Raw genomic sequence first — 8,756 nt, 5'->3', positions numbered from 1 at the left:
TCTTTAAAACCATAGTAGGAGTGTGATTTACTATGTAATTTTCACAATTAATTTCTTTTGCCCAAAAATTAAGATTAAGTCCTTTAGATTGAAGCATACAATTAGCCATTTCCTTTAAGGTGCGATTCTCCTTTTCAACTACACCATTTTGTTGTCGAGTATATGGAATAGTATGCTGCAATTGAATTCCATAATTAGTGCAAAAATTGATGAATTTTTTGTTAACAATTCTCCACCATTATCAGATCTTAGCTTAAGAATTTGATGTCCAGATTGTTTCTCAACAAAGGCCTTAAATCCCAAGAACATGTTAAAGACTTCACTCTTGAGTTTTAAGAAGTATACCCAAGTACGTTTGGAAAAATCGTTAATGAAAGTTAAGAAATACTTGTAGCTAGAGAATAAAACAACTGGAAGTGGACCACATTAATCACTATGCACAAGATGTAAATTGGTTGAGGCGTGCCAAGAGGCACATTTTTCAAAACTATCTCGATGATGTTTTCGAGTATACATCCAAAACAAACACCATCTCTACAAGATACCATAGGAAGACTTGTCACCATATTTTCTTTACATAGATTTTGAAGGGAGCGATAGTTTAAGTGACCAAATCGCTCATGCCAAAGTTTTTTCACTTCATCATTATGAGCAACACATAGAGAGGGAAGAGTTGATGACCCAAAGTTGTTAAACTTATACAACCTTGTAGAATCATCATCAATTCCAGTAGCTAAAATCTGTCTAAGATCTCTTAGGTCCTTAATTACAACATCATGAGGTGGAATCTCAACGATTTTACCTTCACCTAAACGAGTTATCTGATATACAGATAAAAGGTTGCAGGATAAGCTAGGAACGCATAATACATCATTAAATTGACCATTGTCTAGATGAATAGTTCCATTCCCTACAACACTAAGAGATCTATCATCACCAACATATATATTTTTGGTGTTACAATCATTTAAAGAAGAAAACATGGCTTTGTTTTTGGCCATGTGATAAGAAGCTCCAGAATCAACAAGCCACTAATGAGAGTGAGAAGAAGTAGATAAATTTAGTGCATAACCAGACTGAGATGTTTGACAACCACATGCAGAAAGTGTTATTCCTAAAGATGAAGTTGAAGTTGAAGACTGCTCCAAATGGATGTTATGCTTCTTCATTGCGGCTTCCAAGGCTTCCATCTTCTCAAAGCATTTAGATTCTAAGTGGCCATCTCAATTACAAAATTTTCAATATCTATCAGTGTTCTTCCCTTTGTTTTTATTTGCCTTATCATTTTGTTGAATTGACTTTTCATTTTGAGACTGAAATTGCTTAGGACCCTTGTTTGGTTTAAGACAATTACTTTTAGGGTACTGCTTCTTAGGATTCTTTGAATTTGGTTGTTGTTGGGCTGCTAAGGCTTTCTTAGAAGAGTTTCCAGTATTAAGAAGACTAAGATGTAAGAGCTTTTCTTGTTATCTTATTAAATAATCACAAAAGGCATCGAAAGAGGGGGACTTGTAGGCTTGTCCTTGAGAAATAAAGGCTTCTCTAGTAGAATGGAATGTGCAAACAAACACAGAGTAGGTTGGTCCTAACTTCAAAAGAATGGAATAGATAAGGCTGCCATCTTTTTTCTTAACCTTAACACCTTCCAAGAGAAGTGTAAAGATCTTGAACTTAGACAAAAAATCTGCAATCGAAGAAAAACTATTGGGGTCCAACGTAAGCAACTCATTTTCGAGTTGATGGGCTCTAAATTCATTTTTAATTCCAAAAACTTTATTGAGCTGTTTAATGGCTTCATCGAGGGTATCAAGATCTGCGTTATGGAATCTGAGGTCTGGTGAAATAAACATCCCTATCAACCCACATGCTTGATCTTGCTTATTTTCCCATTTGACTTGCTTATCTTCATCTTTAGGTTTATACTCTTGGCTTGAGGTTATTATATAAAGACATTTGCTTCTAAGTAAATCCATAATATAGGAAAACCATTGGAAGTAGTTGATGCTGTCAAGAATAACTTGAAATGGACTTCCCATTTTAACAGAAAATGACGCTGTAGAGGCTGAAACTAAGTGTTCCAATGGAAAGATCTCGAAAAATTAGGCTGATTAAAAAAACGGCTCTGAAAATGGCTTCCAGATAAAAAAAATTATGACTTTCTGAAGAAAAGTTGTTGAAGATGCCAACGAAGTACATGAATATTCGGAAGTGAATGATAATGTTATATTTAAAAAAATCACTCTCTTTCCAAACTTAATCTAATTAGTTCACTTTTAAAAAGATTACTTTATGTAACCCACTTTTATAAATAAGTGAGTCACTTTTACAATGGTACTTTATGAGCTACCCACTAAATTGTCACTTAAATAAAAGATAAGTGACTTTAGAATTATAAGTAACTCACTTTTATAATGGGTGAGAACACTTATATATAAAGTAACTTTAAAACATAAGTTACATGTGCCTTTTGAAAAAGTAACTCGACAAAAAAAATAGTTGAACCAAGACCTCTATTCTCATAAAGTAACTTTGGACCAAGTGAACTAGTTTAAAAAGTTAGTAATTTTTGGAAAAGATGAACGGTGTTTTTTTTCCTCATTAAAGTTTTGGGGTGCGTATTTACTTAAAGAACCATTTTTACCTACAAAAAAAAAGCCACACAACCCAAAATGAACATGCAAAAAAAAACACGCCTTACAACTTAAAGTTAGATTTCGCTGGAAACTAAGTATTTTTTTTAATGTTTCTAGTTTTTCGAGATCACACTAAGGCGTGACGGAAAAGAGCATACGCATGGAAAAAATCCTTCATTTTTGTTTTTGATTTGCCCAAATTGCACAAAGTAGCAGGGTCAAGATCATACTTAGAAATTAAAGGTATATATCTGGTAATAAGAATAGAGATAAATAAACCGAAATAAACTCAGAGATAAATAACAAAAACTGCAAATAAAAAGTATATACCTCAAGATCTAAAAAATGACGTAGCTGGAGTTACCAGAAACCTTTTCGTGTGAAACGAAAGGGGTTCTTCACTGGAACAGATGCTCCTAACACAATATAACAATCCTCTCGCCCTGAAAGTAGTAAGAGACAGTAGATCTAGGAAATGACAATCGGATGTAGTTGTACCCGCTTCGGATTTGGATCACCAACAGATGCGGCCCTCAAATAGCTCTGATACCATGTAGGAATTTCCAAGGTAAGTTTCTTAGAACACCAAGGGACACCGCTCACAAACATATCACAGATTAGTGCACTGGTATTCTTAATGTGGTTAAAACCCTTAAAGAGGGAAACAATCCACGACCTAGGCTAACGCGACCACTTCAGGCTATTTATTAATGTAAAAGAAAGAAAATTTACATAAGCTTCTCTCGTGAACAATCACCTTACAAATGACTCTCCAGGTGTTATGTTATGGATCAAGTGTCGGTAATATTGAGGAGAGAATGAACCATCAGATCACTTCATATCTAGAAAATATCATGACCATCGAATTGTAAGTTACAAAAATACAAAGCAAAAAAACACACTTTACTTAACTCTACACTAGACCAAGTTATACTTAACTATTTCTTATGTATTAAAATATCCTAACAAAAATTTATAATATCAATATTTATTACTTAAAAAAATAAATTACTTTACTCATATTTATAATTTAATAATTTTTATTAAAAAATCTTTTTAATATAATTATTTATATATTAATTAAAAATTTAAATTTAAAACTTTTGTTTCAAAAATAATGTTTTTTCAATGCACAGATGGACATGCAAAAACAATGAAAACAATTCAATTGACATATAAAATTTAAAATTTATATTGAATGCATGCAAAAATAAAATTTATATTGATTTTTTTAATAATATATGGTAAAAATATGAAAAATGATATTAATATATTTTATTAAAAAAATATTATATTAAAAAGTTTAAAAAATATGATAATTTTTAATATACTTTTCAGTTGGTTAAATATTTATATTTTATAAAAATATTATATTTTAAATTTTAAAAATATGATGATTTTTTTTGAGTGTAATTTTCATTTTGTTAAATATACATCAAACTCTAAACATGAATTAGGACTTTGTAGATGAACTGTTTTTTTTTATATATAATTTTTTTGGTTAAATATGTATCTTTTAGTGGAGTTGTTTTTAGTGAGATTTTTTGATGTATGTGGAAAAATTTGAAGTGAAATTTTGATTTCTGTTATTTAAATTGTTTTTTGATTATATATATGGATTCAGCACCTTATGAATTGTGCAAGAATTATCCATCAAATTTGTGATTTCAATAAATTCCTTTTAGATTTTAGAGAAATTAGACAAGAAAAACCCAACCAAAAAACTTCCAAAAAATCTCATTAAAACAACTAATTTTTTTTAGCTATTTTCAAACGGAGTTGTCTATAATGCGACTTTTTGAGATTCCGGTGACGGAATCCGGCGGAAGAAATTGAGATGAAATCATGATTTGTTGCAGTTAAAATGGTTTTTTAACTGCATATTCGGATTCAGCACCTTGAAAAACCCCTGGGACGCTTTCATTGTGCAGAAACTAGTTATCAAACTTCGATTTCAAGAAATTACTGCCGAATTTTCACCGGAAAAAATCGCCGGAAAGGCTTTCAAAAAGTCGCGTTAAAGACTAAGTCTTTTCAAACATTTATTTTTTTAATGTAACTCTAGCAATTTGTCCATAAAATTCTATCCATTGAATAGTCGACCTTTGTCCTACTATATATCGACGACCTGTGCTAGACAACACATAAAAACTATGCTATTGAGTTGTATTGAGCCGTCGCGGTATATACCCACCGTTGAATTTTGGCCTTAACAAAATTGAGTGGTGAACATATACAGGGGCGAATTAAAACCCAATAACATAAAATTTATTTGTTGTACCCAAAATGGACTCTCCAGAAAGCGTTCTCCCGGCAGAGAGATGTGACGAACAGACTACGGTAAGTTTGACGAAGATGCATAATGTTCACTAGAAATGTCTGCGTCAGCCCATGAAAACCGTGGTCGCGTTAATCCACAACCAGCCCCTTCAAACGTCAAGGTCCAATAATTTATATATATAAAGAAACGCTATTAAAGCTTACACAGACTTCCATATTGACAGAACTATCCACCACAAAAAGCAACATGCCGTTTACCTAGTGAGGCCAAAATTAACGGTAACGTGGCCGTGGATTGAGACGCACGACCTTACGCAGTATTATAGAGTGGCCACTCGCGATGTATTCAGAAAAGATAAAGGTGGCGGCCAATTATTTCATTCCATCACATGCCGTGCCGCGTCATGCAATTCGTAGACTTATAGAGTGCTCCAGCCAGTTTGGATTGGATTTTTCTAAGTCGGTGCTTTTTATTAAAAGTTTTATAAATTCTTCGGATACTAAAAAGGGAAAAATGAAGATTCACGATATGTTGATGTGAACAATACAATTTATTTTAATGGGGAATTTTATATTTAAGGAAAAAATTAATATTTATATATATATAGATATTTATTTATGTATCTGTAGATCTTACTCTATAAAAACATAATTTTATTGAACAGTGTTATGCCAAGTGTAATGTACCTATTAAACTCAATTCCATTTGTAAAGTAAAATGCTGACAAGGACACCCTATGCCCATCCTAGGTCAATTCTAAATATTAAAGTAACAAACTTTATAGAGTGGATAAAGTCTAAAACATGAAAGTTGTATTTCTTTGCCATTTCTTATGCTAGAAGTATGGGATTTTAGGTAGATTCTTTACTTTACTTGGTTTTGGGTATACGATTTTTTGTTCTTATGTTCTTGTTCAATTTTGGAAGTTATTTATTATGGTATAAGTGTTGTTTTAGTAATATACTTTATTAAACCATAATGTAGATGTCACTCTCCACTGTCTTCTTCATAATTTATTTCCATTATTGCCGCAAGTAAAGAAAACACAAACATATTTCCACATTATCTTTAAAATTAGATAGTTGCTTTCCCTGTGCATACTTTTTATTCATTAATGTATTTTTATATTTTGAAAATAGTAAATAGTTATTTTTATATGAGATGGTGTATGAGTTTGGAGTAATATCTAACTATTAATTTTACTTTATGTGCATACTTTTTATTCATTAATGGATTTTTATATTTTGAAAATAGTAAATAGTTATTTTTATATAAGATGGTGTATGAGTTTGGAGTAATATCTAACTATTAAGTTTACTTTATGTGCAATCAGTGTAGTTGAGTATATTAAATATTTCATAATTATTAATTAGGAAAATTAGTTAACCTTTTAGTTAGTTTGGAGTGTGGTTGATATTTTTTCAACCAAAGAACGGGATTGGATTTGATCTGAGAGAGTTTAGTATTTTAAGATTAAATTTTTTATATTAATATTTATAATCTTATTTGATTAATCAAAATATGTTTTGATTTGGTATACGAGCATTTTTCACAAGAGAGCCTAGGTGAAACTTTTGAGAGTAGAAGGGGAGATTGAGATATGAGATAGTAAAAGAGAGTGGAAGAGCCCAGGTGAAACTTGCGAGAGTAGAAAAGGAGATTGAGGTATGAGATAGTAAAAGAAAGAGTCCGTTGTTGAAGTGTTGAATTGTTTAACAAAAAAAGTATTATGTGGATCTTTCTATTAGACGTGAGGTTGTTGTGCTTATTGTGGTTGAGGAGGCAAAACTGACAAGTTTGATTGCGTTGTGTTTCCGAATGCTGGAATTGGCCATTGGTGAGGTGTATCGAAGCTGACAAGTTTGATTGTGTTGTGTTTCCGAATGTTGAAATTGGCCGTTGGTGAGGTGTATTGAAGGGCCAACAAGTTTGACCATGTGATATTGTTGGAACTATGGACTCTTCGAAGTGTGCATCTTTATGTTGATTGTTGATTCCCAGAATATTCGGGAATCCAATGGACAGAAGTGTGGTCAAATAATTGATTGTGCCTATGTCCGTTCGATGATTATTGATTCCCTGAATATTCAGGAATTAGATGGACATAAACGCGGTCAAATAATTGACTGCACATATGTCTGTCTGATTCTAGAATATTCGGGGAATCAATAATCGACATAAGCTGAGGGCTTCGAGCTGTATCGGTGTTGTGGAACATAACCTTGTAAGACATAACTTTGTGAGACATAAGATAGGTAAGCATATTAAAAGTCTTATTTTTATTGAGTTTCAAATTTGATTGGAAAATTTTAAGTGTTTTAAAGGTTTTTAATAATGATAATCTAAAATATTATTGAAATACTCTTTATGGTCAATTTTTTTTTTATACTAACAGATTCCCTGTCAGATTTTTTTGAAAAAAATTACCAAATCCCATCCCATCCAATTTTTTATTAGCAAATTTGCAGCATGATAGACTACGCCTTATTAAAATTTAAAACAGTGTTAGTTGTGGATGACCCAACGAAAAGGGCGATCATTATCCATGAGAATCTCCTTGGCCATGTGATATTAAGCTGCGTGGAGATGTGTGAAGTAGTGAAAGCTATTGAATGTTGAGCACTATGCTGAGTCGAGGTCCGTGTGACCAAGTGAGAGCCAGGGGCTGTGTGAGCCAAGTGCGATTTGTGTTGGTTGTTGGGGGCGTGTTGTCTGAGTTGTCGTGTGAGAACTGTTGTCCTTTGATCCGATTGAGCTAACAGTTGTGTGAGGAAAGTGTGAGTCGTGTTGGCTATGGGGGCTACGTTTTATGGTGAACGAAAGTGCGAAATTTGTGTTTGATTTCAATTATTCACTGCATTTTGTGTGAAATTTGTCTATTTGGTGGCTTCTTGCATATTATGACTATTTGGTGGAATCGAGAATAATCAAGAAGTGAGTAGCCAGTGGTGTTGGAATGTGAAGCACGTTCTACTTGATCCTAGGCATTCCTATAATTTGTTTTTCAACCAATTTGTAAATCCTCCATTTATGTTTGCAATTCGATGTGGTGAGCAAGTAAGCCTATTGAGTGTGGTTATTTTAGTCCGAATAGGGAAAATGAGGAAAACATTTAGTTATACATTGACCAAGAAAAGCATATCACTGATTGAAAAACTGAATTCACATACACAATTAACAACACAAGATTTACGTGGTAAAACCTTGATAGGGTGTCAAGGAAACATCCATGGGGCAAGGGATTGGATTCTCTATTCAATCAATAAATGATTCTCCATACAATAGTTCGGGCATTCATTTGGTTTTATATGTGCCTCCTCAGTTACATAACCGATGATTCGGTATAAACCTAACTTGATACATTTTACTCAAATTTACATAATTAGTTTTCAAACTTCCAAAAAACTCCACCTTGACGACAATTTTCCTAATCCCTTGCCCATGCCCATTCATCATCTTTTCTGCAAGCCAAGAGAAGCTAAACACCATCGCAACTTCTCTACTGTAACTGGCTTTGTGCATATGTCTACGCAATTCTCTCGTGTATGAACCTTTTTAAAGAGCTACTTTTCTGCCATCGATCACATGTCTTAGAAAATGATACCTTACATCAATGTTCTTGGTTCTACTGTGATAAGCAGGATTTGTAGCCAAGTGAATTGCACTTTGACTGTCACAAAGTACATTCACTTTCTCCTGCATCCTTCCAATCTCATCGAGCATAACCTTTAACCAGATTGCTTCTTTACTGGCATCTGAAGCAGCTATATATTCAGCTTCGATAGTGGACAATGCAACTATTTCTTGAAGCTTTGACATCCAACTAATTTCTCCACCTGCAA

The sequence above is a fragment of the Pinus tabuliformis genome, chromosome 4_2 (assembly GCF_031772625.1).
Source record: "Pinus tabuliformis cultivar Carrire ecotype Pingquan chromosome 4_2, CPIR1, whole genome shotgun sequence".
NCBI lineage: Eukaryota > Viridiplantae > Streptophyta > Pinopsida > Pinales > Pinaceae > Pinus > Pinus tabuliformis.
Note: the sequence above shows the minus strand (reverse complement) of the source record.